The 12,773-nt window shown below is 38.7% G+C and overlaps 1 protein-coding gene across 10 annotated transcripts in view; it reads right to left on the reverse strand.

The window, feature by feature from the left end:
• BTRC (beta-transducin repeat containing E3 ubiquitin protein ligase) overlaps window positions 1–12,773 on the reverse strand; it is a 174,628-nt gene that overhangs the window by 34,443 nt on the left and 127,412 nt on the right. The gene's annotated exons all lie outside the window — the stretch shown is intronic.

The raw sequence follows: 12,773 nt of genomic DNA on the forward strand, positions 1-12,773 counted from the left end.
CTGGAAGTTCTTGGTTCACATATTGTTGAAGCCTAGCTTGAAGAATTTTCAGCATGACATTGCAAGCATGTGAAATGAGAGCACCTGTGTGATAATGCCACACAATTCTCTGCCAACATTCTTTGGCAATGCCCTTCTTTGGGATTGGAATGAAAATTGACTTTTTCCAGTCTGTGACCACTCCTGAGTTTTCCAAAGTTGTTGACATATTAAGTACAACACTTCAACAGCATCATCTTTTAGGATCTTAAATAGCTCAACTAGAATTCTGTCACCTCCACTAGCTTTGCTCATAGTAATGCTTCCCACAGCCCACTTGACTTCACAATCCAGGATGTCCAGTTCTAGGTAAGTGACCACACATCTGTGGTTACCTGGGCCATTAAGACCTTTTCTATATAGTTCTGTGTATTCTTACCACCTCTTCTTCATGTCTTCTGCTTCTGTTAGGTCCTTACCATTTCTATCTTTATCATGCCCATTCTTGCATGAAATGCTCCCTTGATACCTCCAATTTTCTCAAAGCGATCTATAGTCTTTCCTATTCTACTGTTTTCCTCTATTTCTTTGCATTATTCATTTAAGAAGTCCTTCTTATCTCTCCCTGCTACTCTCTGGAACTCCGCATTCAGTTGAGTGTATCTTTCCCTTTCTCCCTTGCCTTTTACTTCTCTACTTTCCTCAGCTATTTGTAAAGCCTCCTGAGACAACCACTTTGCTTTCTTGCACTTCTTTTTGTCTGGGATAGTTTTGGTCACTGCCTCCCATACAATATTATGAACCTTCGTCCACAGTTCTTCAGGCACTCTACCACATCTAATCCCATGAATCTATTCGTCACCTCCACTGTATAATCATAAAGGATTTAATTTAGCTCATACCTGAAAGGCTTAGTGGTTTTCCCTACTTCCTTCAATTTAAGCCTGAATTCTGCAGTAAGGAGCTCATGATCTGAGTCACAGTCAGCTCCAGGTATTGTTTTTGCTGACTGTATAGAGCTTCTCCATCTTCTGCTGCAAAGAATATAATCATTCTGATTTTGGTACTGACTCTGATTTTGCTACTGACTCTACGGATGTCCACGTGTACAGGCATCCCTTGTGTTGTTGGAAAAGGGTATTTGCTCTAACCAGTTTGTTCTCTTAACAAAACTCTGTTGGCCTTTGCCCTGCTTCATTTTGTACTCCAAGGCCTAACTTGCCTGTTACTCTGGGTATCTCTTGACTTCCTACTTTTATATTCCAATCCCCTGGGATCAAAAGGAAATCTTATTGTGTGTGTGTGTGTTAGTTCTAGACAGTGTTCTATGTCTTCATAGAATCAGTCAGCTTCAGTTTCTTTAGCATCAGTGGCTGGGACTGATAGACTTAAGGATTACTATAATGTTGAATGGTTTGTCTTGGAAACAACTCTGAGATCATTCTGTCGCTTTTGTGGCTGCACCCAAGTACTGCATTTCAGACTCTCTTGTTGACTATGAGGGTTAGTTAGTTAGTTAAGTCGCTCAGTCGTGTCCGACTCTTTGCGACCCCATGGACTGTAGCCCACCAGGCTCCTCCGTCCATGGGATTCTCCAGGCAAGGATACTGGAGTGGGTTGCCATTTCCTTCTCCAGGGAATCTTCCCGACCCAGGGATCGAACCCAGGTCTCCCACATGAGAGGCAGACGCTTTAACCTCTGAGCCACCAGGGAAGCCCATGAGGGTTACTCCATTTCTTCTAAAAGATCCTTGCCCACAGTAATAAATATACTGGTCATCTGAATTAAATCTGCCCATTCCCATCCATTATAGTTCAGTTTAATTCAGTTCAGTTGCTCAGTTGTGTCCGACTCTCTGTGACCCCATGGACTACAGCACGCCAGGCTTCCCTGTCTGTCACCAGCTCCCAGAGCTTGCTCAAACCCATGTCCATTGAGTCGGTGATGCCATCCAACCATCTCATCCTCTGCTGTCCCCTCCTCCTCCTGCCTTCAATCTTTCCCAGCATCAGGGTCTTTTCTAATGAGTCAGCTCTTTGCATCAGGTGGCCAAAGTATTGAAGCTTCAGCTTCAGCATCAATCCTTTCAATTAATATTCAGGACTGATTTCCTTCAGTATTGACTAGTTTGATGTCCTTGCAGTCCAAGGGACTCTCAAGAGTCTTCTCCAAAACCACAGTTCAAAAGCATCAATTCTTCGGCATTCAGCTTTCATTATAGTTCACTGATTCCTAAAGATGTCAGTGTTCAATCTTGCCATCTCCTGCTTGACCACGGCCAATTTACCTTGATTCATGGACCTAACATTCCAGGTTCCTTTGCAATATTGCTCTTTACAGCATCGGACTTTACTTTTACCACCAGATACATCTACCATCAGATACATCCACAACTGAGCATCATTTCTGTTTTCATCCAGCCACTTCATTCTTTTTGGAGCTATTAATAATTGCCCTCTGCTCTTCCCCAGTAACATATTGGACACCTTTCCTGGGGGGCTCATCTTTTGGTGTCATATCTTTTTGCCTTTTTGTGCTGCCCATGGGGTTCTCCAGGCCAGAATACTGGAGTGGGGTTGCCATTTCCTCCTCCAGAGGACCATGTTTTGTCAGAACTCTTCACTCTGACCCATCAGTCTCGGGTGTCCCTGCGTGGCGTGGCTCGTAGTTTCACTGAGTTACACAAGCCCCTTCATCAGGACAAGGCTGTGATCCATGAAGGGGACAAAGGAACAGTACTCAATGATAAAAGGAGCAAACTACAGATATACCAAATGACAAGGATGTATCTCAAAAACATGCTGAATGAAAGAAATCAGACACAAAAAGAGTATATACTTTACATTTCTACTTATATGAAACTCTAGGATTAACAAACCTAATTTATAATGATAAAAACAGAACAGTGGTTGCTTGGGACTGGATTTGGGGATGGGATTGACTGGGTAACGGCACCAGTAAAGTTTTGAATGGAATGAAAATGTTCCATAGATTGACTGTTACACAGGTGTATACATTCACCAAAATTCATCAAACTGATTATTTAATATGAAAATAGACTTTTAAAACTTCTAAGTATAGGGTATTCCTAAGGATAAATGCCATTGTAATATTAACTTAATTCATAATGAAGGTATTATATTTGTAGAGAATTCTGGAGATAAAGGCCTTTGTTATCAAGCCTCCTCTCTCTCTATCACTCTCCCTTACAGATTTTTCTACTAATGCCTAAAGTAAATGCAGCAAAATTTCAATTTGGGAACCTCAGAAAATCCACAAGGGTACAGTGAAAAAGTTCAATTATTAAAAAATCAAAAGGTTGTATATTAGAGTGGGAGAGAGGGCAATGGTTACTTGTGGCAATAGAATTGATTTGGCTTTCCCAGCAAAAGCCTGATGACTCAACCACTACTGTTCAAATGTCTAAGAAAGCTGACAAACAATCTCAGTTTAATGGTAATACTAACTTTCTGCCAACCCTGCACATCTCCTGTTCTGCTATTCTGTTCACAATGAACAGTTATCTCCAAAAGAAAGAAAGAAAGAAGCTGTCAGGTGACAAGCACACAAAATGAAAGGACTTAAGTATTTATACGACTGTTCTCAGCTTAGTCCTCAAAGGCCAAGGGCTAACATTTCCTTCCCTGAAAATATATTAAAGCATCACTTTCAAAATTACCATGAATTTCTCTGAAGCTTCTGCCTGGGCCAGGAAGGAAAAATACACACTTGCAGATACCAACTAGCCTAACCACTGCCTTGGCAACATTAAGTGTGCTGACTTTGCTAACTGCACTGGGTGTGTGCTGGAAGATACAGCAGACTGGCTGAACTTAATGGTAAGATGACAGATGTTTTTAGTTTGCATGTAAACTAAACTGCTTTAATCACAAGGGAGGGTGTATATTAAGTAGAGAAAAGAAAATGTTTCAGTTATAGGACAACATTTGGAATTGTGGGTACAAGGACTAGATAAAGAGAATAACATTGACGACTAGAGAGATGCAAATGATATTTAAGGATTCTGTTTGGTCTTCAGAAGGACTCCAAGGACAGACTCTGGTATTGAAACCCTGGGAACCCTGGGTGGAGGGGTGGGTGGAGTGAGGGAGGGATATAATGATTAAGATGATGAATGAATGAATATAAGTATAAAGTGGGCAACAGTTGTGCTTGGGTTCAGGCTATAGCCTAAGAGGGACAGGACAAGAATTTTGACTAAGGCTGGAACTTCAGAGTTATCAATCAATCAACAACCTTTAAAAAAACAAAAACAAAAACAGAAAATGTTTAAAATTTATTGCTTTACACTTAAAACATAAAGAACAGAGTACCGTACTAGAGTTCCCTGTGCTATATGGTTAGGTCCTTATTAGTAATCTATTTTATATATAGTAGTATGCATGTATCGATCCCAATCTTGCAATTTATCTCTTTCCTCCTTTACCCCCCAATAACCGTAATTTAAACAACCATTTATTGGGTGACTGGTCTGTGCTGGGCACTTTTCTAGGTGCTAGCAAAACCAGTGAACAGGTAGACAAAATTTTTCTTTACTTTCTCTGGCAAGAAGTAGAGGGAGAATATGTAATACATATTTTAATCTTGAAACCAGTTAGTATTGTGAAGAAAACAAAACAAAGTAACAAAAAATACCCTAACTGAGGTGTTTATGCAATGACACTGAAGTAGGTAATGTCTGAACTGTGATTTGAAAGATGAGAGTCAAATCTTACGAAGATATAGGGAAAAAACCTTCCAGACAGAAGGAAGAACAAGTCAATGGTGTGTTCAAATGAAAGAAAGAAAGGCAGCTGGTATGGATGGGACAAACTGAATGAGGGAGAAAGTGGTGGGAAATGAGGTTAGTGAGGTGACCTGGGGCCAGATCATGTAAGGACTTCTGGGTCACAGGTAAGGAGTTTGGACTTCTTGTTAAGTGTAAAGGAGAGCCCCTGGCAGTTTTGAGGTAGTTAAATATGGCATCATCTGATTTACCCTTTAGAAATACACTTGGAGAAGGCAATGGCAACCCACTCCAGTACTCTTGCCTGGAAAATCCCACGGGCAGAGGAGCCTGGTAGGCTGCAGTTCATGGGGTTGCTAAGAGTTGGACGTGACTGAGCGACTTCACTTTCACTTTTCACTTTCACGCATTGGAGAAGGAAATGGCAACCCACTCCAGTATTCTTGCCTGGAGAATCCCAGAGACGGAGGAGCCTGGTGGGCTGCCGTCTATGGGGTCGCACAGAGTCGGACACGACTGAAGCGACTTAGCAGCAGCAGGTACCACACAGAGAAGGGGGCGGGGCATCTGGGGCAGTGAGGAGAGACTAAGAAGAGCAAGTTGAAAGCAGAGGAAGGAAGACCAATTAGAGCTGATAACATAATCAAGGCAAGAAGCAGTCATGGCTAAGGTTAGAAAAGGCAGATTAGGAAGTGCTTAGAAGAAAGCTATTTTACCCTTACAAGAGAGGAAGAAGGAGAAAAGCCCTGTTGAGAATTATAAATCTGGGTTATAATACACATTTACTTCAGTATAGTGATTTACTTCTTCAGTAGGGCCAATCCTTCAAATATTTAATCTGGTACATCAACCTGGATAGGAACAAAACCAGGGTTCTTGCTCCTTGTGGGCAGAAGAAACAAGATAAAAATAAAATAAATTCAAGAGTTTTGCAGGGGATGGTGGAGAGCGGGGGAGGATTTTTTTTTTTTTAAAGATCTATACTATTCTCTATTGGCTATTGCCAGGCTTTAGTTAATAAGGATATAAAAACATTGGTTTAAAGTTCTTTTTCTTATTGTTTTCCCTTGATTTCTCTGTAAAAACAGCTCTTAAAAAAGTCAACACTGTCTTGGTTAAATTAAGAGGAAATGATATTGTCTACATTTTGATTAGAACTGAAAGAATAAGTAAGTATACCTAAGGATGGAGATGGTGACAACACAGAGATCCACAACAGTTCTAGAATTTACAAAGAGCTAGGGTAGAAAACAGAAAGGGACCCTTAGAAGGCTCAGTAGAGCTCTCTGGCACTTGAGCATCTTTTAACAAAGAGTTTCAAGTGAAACGGAGAGAATCTGGCCATAAATTGAACATGCAGAGTAAAAGATAATGAATGCTCAAAAGTAGAACCATCACTTTGAACATTTCCACTTAAAAAAAAAAATCTCTATAACTTTCAGTGACCAAAGAAGTAGTCTACTATCTTTTGGGGCAAGGGGTAAGGGTGCAAATGAAAAGAAAATGGTGACTATAGGTACAGAATGGGACAAACATTTCAGCAGGAGTAAACATCACATTTCTCAGTAGGATTATTGCATTAATACTTTAACAGCTTCTACTAAATATGATTACATATTGGGTGAACTCATAAATATGTCAGATCTGATTAGTGAACATGGAAGACAGGAAGGGGCAGATTTGTCAGCAGAAGGAAGTTCACATTATGAATTTGACTGGTTTCTAATAACCAACAAGAAAAGCTTGCAATCACTCCAATTCTTTTAAATAAAACTCACCAGAAAATGAACTCACAAATGCCCCAGTATAAACGATTAAAGACTGGACACTTAGCAGTCTTTTTTTTCCCTATTAATTATAGGAAAAGCCATATAAAAAAATCTACCAAAACCACAACAAAGCCATTTTTATTATTTCTGGATTTCTGAGGAAGTTAAAGGGATAGGATAGTCACTTAACATCTTTAGGTTTCAAACAGGGGCTCTTGTTTCTGCAGTGGGTTCTCTCATGGAACTTCATAGCTTCCAGGGTGATAGGTTCTTTTGTTCTAAACCAAGAAGCTCACAGCAGTTTAATTTACAGCTGCATTATTATAGCTACTAACTACGCACACCTCCAAGGCTGGTAAACCCACTGATGTAGATAGTGCCACCTTAAAAGGATTTTTGGATGGGTCTTAGTGATGAGAGGGAAAAAAGGACATAATGTTTAATTATAAGAAATGATTGAAATAGGCACAGACATACCCCGGGTGCCTCTGCACTGCAGCAAGCTCTAAACTTGTTATCGTTAATGGTTTAAATTTCACTGTGCTAATCATTTCAGGACACAAGCCTTTCTTGATAATCTAATGAATTATTCCAACATCCTTCAGCAAAAAAAAAAAAAAACCTCCATGACAGCACTAATTACAAGACGTTTTCCCAGTGCTTATGTAAAATATGACAGAGCAGCAGCTTAGGGAATTGCAGAAAACTGCTTCTAATTTCCACTGAGAAACTGACAAACACCTCTCTTTCATCTCTCCCAGCTCTCAAGTAAGATTTAACTTTCTCATTTAGTTAATTACCGAGTGAGGATCATCATTTCCCCGGATCGGAGCGGCACAGAGCCTTTATCGTGTTAACTTGTGAACTTGATCGATGGCTGCTGCTAAAACTTAATAACTTCACCCCCTGGCAAATTGTAAGATAAATATAATAGGAGAAACTCTGACAGTAAAAACCTGCCAGAAATGAGCGCTGTGTTTATGTTTCTTCGCAGGCAGCAAAAAAAAAAAAAAACCCACAACAACCGACAGCTTATTACTGGTTGCGTGTTACTTATATTTAAAAGACTCCAGGCAGTTAACTTTCTACATACTGTTAAAACTTTGCTCACAAGATGGGGAAAAATGAGAAAAAGCCCCAGTGATGCAGACTTGGGGAAATGAGGGAAGAAGAAAAAAATAGGGAGAAGGGCAAAGCAAGGGAATATACTGTGTAAAATCTTTTAAAATGTCATGTTTATCATATAAAATGTTCAACCAGCACAAATAGGCATAAAATTCTTAAAAAATAATAAAACACTATATGAACTATATCTAGGAGCAAAGCGAGAGAATTTCATTCACTCAAATTTTTTCAATGACCATAAGTCCATGCCTGAAGAATCCAATTAACTGTAGAATTCCTAGATCTCTTCTCAAAAACCCCTGCAGCTAGAAAACCATTTACTAAATACACCATTTAACCCTTTCTGAAACAAGTACACTATAGCTAGGAAATGCATAACTCTGTCTAGAGCACTTCATCTAGTCTTATTCACCTTCCATACCTCAGCTAGCCAATTGAGAAGCAAACAGTCTGGATTTTTTTTTCCCCTTTTGGTCCAGTTTGAATTTGAATTTGGAATTTTAACATTTAACTGAGCAAATTGGTACCATGGCCTAGTACAGTATGAATTTTAAGCCTTTTATAACCAACAGTAGCAAGGAAAATAGACAAGGTATAACAATGAGGTATAACAATAATAGAATACCTGCTCATGAATGTCAGTCCCCTCTATCCCTCAAGACTGAAAACAAATCTGTATGTAAATTGCTAAGTCTATTATACTGACCACCCTCACATTACAAAAATATTACCAATAAAACAAAATATGAACTAAATTCTGGGAAAAGTAGAGAAAGGCACAAAAGGTCTTATAGAACTTATGAGTTTAAGCCTAACTTGTGAGATAGTTTTTAAAATCCATTATCTGATATGTTATCGCCAAGAGTTGAAGGCTACATGCTGCAATCAAGGGGCCACCATTTTGAAAGTTGAAAGGAAGACTGACATTAAAACGGCAAATTCACATTCAGCAGAGGATCAAATTTGATTCCTTTTTTTTTTTTGGTTTTTACTTTCTTTAAATAAGGATTATTGGGGTCAAGCAAAGAAAGACTGATTTTTTTTTAAAAAACAGCATTTATAACAACTTTAGAAAATATGAAAAATACAGAAGCACAGAGAACATAAAAACTGCCTATAGTTTCCATCATCAACAAATAAACAATATGCACATTTTGGTGGGTATGTATCTTTTCAGTCTAAAAAATTATTAGTGCATTATTTGATTGAGAGAGTGTTTCTATGTCACCTAGAGAATTCTTTGTCTATAACATCAAATCAATCAGAGTAGGCAAAATTTATCTCCTTTGCTGAACACCTCAGAGAAGTCAAGATCTGATCCCATAGGATACAGAATTGTAGTGACTACAAGTGTGGGAAGCAGGGGAGAGGAGAAAGAGGAGGCGAGAGGAGGGAGGGGTGAGGAGGAGTGAGAAGGATGGGGAAGGGTGAGAAGAAAGGGAAGGGAAGGAGGGAGACGAGCAAGCAAGGAAGAGAGGAAAGGTGAGAAAGGAGAGGAATGAAAGTGACTGGGGATGGGTAGAGAGTGGGTAGGAGAGAGGAAAGAAAAGGAAAGGTTAGGCATGGGTAGGAAGAAATGGCTAAGGGGAAAGAGATGAGGGGCTAGGGAAGATGGAGGGAGAGATGGAAGGTAGGGATGAGATGAAGAGAGATGAGGGGAAAAGGAATGAATATAACTAAATGCAAAAGGGGCCTAGCATTACCAAGTTCACCTGCCCTAAGAAAAACAATATGTCTATCAGGCAAAAAGGTCCTCTCCCACACAATAAAAATCAAGAGGCAGAGGGGATGAAAAACTATTTTTCTAAACCGCTACTTAATGTTTCAGGCAGAGTAATAAAGTTTAACTGTCTGGAATCTTGTTGCTCTTTCTGTAAACTTCCTCAGATAGAGGTTGCTTATCTGGATGTTAAATAATGTTAATAGTACCAAAACAAAATTTCTGTGATGGAGAAAGTTTTAACTAAGAGTCTTCTCCCTGACTTTCCCCTCATATCCTCCCTTTATTTTAGCATCAGAAAGCTAAGTTCTACCAATAAATAACAGGGAATGACAGAGGCACTGGCTGCCAGAGAGAAACACAGAAACACACTTAAAATGCAATTAAAAAGGACACAGGGAAATACAGTTAATTTAAAATAAAGAAGAAAAAACTATCCTCCTCCTCTTTGTGCACTAATCCTTACATTTTTTTTGTCCAATAAAAAGGTCTCAATGACTTGGTAAAACTTGCTCCTGAAGAAAGCCTTTGAGAAGCTACATCTAAAACCTGGATTAAGAAAATACAAGGCTTTTGGGGATAGGATCTCAAGAAGCCAACTCAGCTTTCTAGAAGAAATTCAACTCCTTCCAAATGCTTGTTAATGCACGTTAAATGCAGCAAGAAATAATCCTATGAGGCAGCAGCACAGGCCTCTCTTAGCTGCAGTGAATGAAGTAAATGACTTGTAACTTCTGGAAGTCTTGGTTATCTGCAGGTAAAACTTTAATAACCCTTGGAGCATCAAGGGACAAAAGACATTTCTCTCTGGAATATGTGGGTAATTGTCTTCTTAATTTATCCAGAAAAAGCTTAGTTTGGATGTAGCATCTGCTTTTTTTTTTTTTAAGCAGAGGTGATCAAAATAACTTGCTCAAATTCACAGAAGTTATTAGATTTCAGATCAGACTGCAAAATGCAGTTGTTAAGTGTATAGTTTTTCTAAACTGATATTTTGGACCTGCTCTTACCAATAAGAATGCTACTATCACTACACTGATGCTTTGCTGTAAGTACTCTAACTTTAATCCACTATTTTCTAAGATTAGTTTCAATATTTTTAATGTAAAAAAATACATAAAATATAACTGTAAAAATTCAAGAATGAGAGTAAAATTGAACTTACAATGAGTGACATTTAACAATTGGAGAAGACTGGAAAGAGCAAAGGAAAGACTTCGAAATATGTTTCATGATATGAAATAAAAGACATTTGAACATTTGACTTTTTTTTTCATTTTCAATCTTTCAGAGCAATTGCCAAAACATACTCCCACAACACTCAAATCTAGTGAGGGAAAAACAATAAGGAAGTTATTAGCATGGTAACAAGATTCTCAACACAGTACCCTAATTTTGAAAATCCACTTTTCTGATTTTTAAATACAGGATGATTCCTCCAATCTGTAAAGTATAGAGTACATTTTGCTTCCTTCAGACTTTGTACTTCATTTTAGTTATCAGCAAAGGCAGGGCAGAAACCAGATTGAAATTCCAGCTGTCATCAGCATTCACCCTCCTTTTCTTTCAAAAATTAGCAGAAAAACAATTACTCTTGTGATTTTGTCTGAAGGTTATTTATATTTCTCCCACATGGGCACTATTTTTATGGTGTTTCATGGGCCAGAGACTGCAGACTTTTGGTGTTCTGGAGAAAATACTGAATCTTGAGTGTCCCAAAAAATTCTCTTTTTCTAAATGGAACAACCCTCTACCAGGAATTTTGTGTTTGTTTACTAAGAGTGAAGGTGGGATGAGAAAATGAAAATCAGGAAGATAGTTACTTCCATACTGTTTACGAGCTTGTTTAAGAAATAGAACTGTGGTCTTTTCTTCGCAGAACTTGGCTTTTCTTAAAGGATGAAACAGTTTCTGTAAAGACACTTCCTGGTTTACTACCCAGTTTTTCACTTCACCTAGGTGTGGCTTAAGCTCACATGTAGCACCATAAATATGAAAACAACTTTTTACAGTGAAGTTTTCCTATGAGCCAAATACACTCTACTTCCATTTTCTGTTTAAGGAATAAACAGAGGCTTTGGAAATTTCATGCTTTGGAAACAAACCACTACAAAAAGTTCTCTTATAGTTGAGTCACATGTAAACAGCTCTACAGCAAAAGTTAGACAGCACGGTGGCCTAGTCCCATCACTAATTAGCTATGTAATCTTGGCTAAGTCTCTACTATTTGGGATCTCCTCTATAAAATGAGTGGGTGGATGGAATAATCTGAGGCTCAGTCTGGCTTTTATATTTTGAGTTTATGGTTCAGTTCCATGTAAATTAAAATAGAGCTGAGGGAATACATTTACAAAGAGAATCATTCTCCACATTTTCTTACTAGAAAATGAACATATTAGAGTTTAAGAAAACACACCTCAAGCAAAAAGAAGTATTTTTCATAATATTATTTGGTCAAGCAATATATTCCAAAATCCCAAGAGTAAGTCAAATTTTCCTGCAACAATTGAGCTTTTAATGCAAAGAAATGCTATCATTCTGACTGTAACTGTTACACAGGTAACATTACTATTCTTTTACTTTACTTAACCATAGTTAAGAATTTAAAACTTTATGGTATAACTTTTCTCAGGGCTGACACAGATCTGAAGACTTAATGATACCGTGACACTTTGTGTCTCAATGTGCCTCACTTCTTTCATAATTTACTCTCGTATTTCCCCATCCATCTTCCTCTATGCTGCTGCTAAGTCGCTTCAGTTGTGTCCGACTCTGTGCGACCCCACAGACGGCAGCCCTCCAGGCTCCTCTGTCCCTGGGATTCTCCAGGCAAGAACACTGGAGCGGGTTGCCATTTCCTTCTCCACTGCATGCATGCATGCTGAGTTGCTTCAGTTGTGTCCGACTCTGTGCGACCCCATGGACAGCAGCTCACCAGGCTCCTCTGATCCCGGGATTCTCCAGGCAAGAATACTGGAATGGGTTGCCATTTCCTTCTCCATCTTCCTCTATAGTTCCCGGTATTTACGGTGTTCAAGAAAATTGTAAATAAATAAATGTATCTATTAAAAATTCCTTTATTTCACAAGGAGATAAAATCGTTTATCAATTTAATATATCAATTTGTCTTATTTAGGGCCAAATCAAAATAGTAGGGCTACATGAAGAGTCTGCAAATAGATATGAAAAAATTACTGGGATCCTCTTAATGCTTTCTATCCAGATTATAGTGGTCATGATCTGATGGCTGCTGCTCTCTGCTGGTTTAATTTTCACCCTTATAGCCCACAGCCAGTTCTATCTTAGAGACCTTTTTCTGTTGGATTCCAAAGGCCATCAAGTGTCCTCAAGGACAAAGTGATATATTAGCTACTGTAATAAAGGAGACTATGTATAAAACACTAAGCACAGGGTCTGGTACATAAACGCCTA

This window comes from Bos mutus, chromosome 26 (genome assembly GCF_027580195.1).
Source record: "Bos mutus isolate GX-2022 chromosome 26, NWIPB_WYAK_1.1, whole genome shotgun sequence".
Classification (NCBI taxonomy): domain Eukaryota; kingdom Metazoa; phylum Chordata; class Mammalia; order Artiodactyla; family Bovidae; genus Bos; species Bos mutus.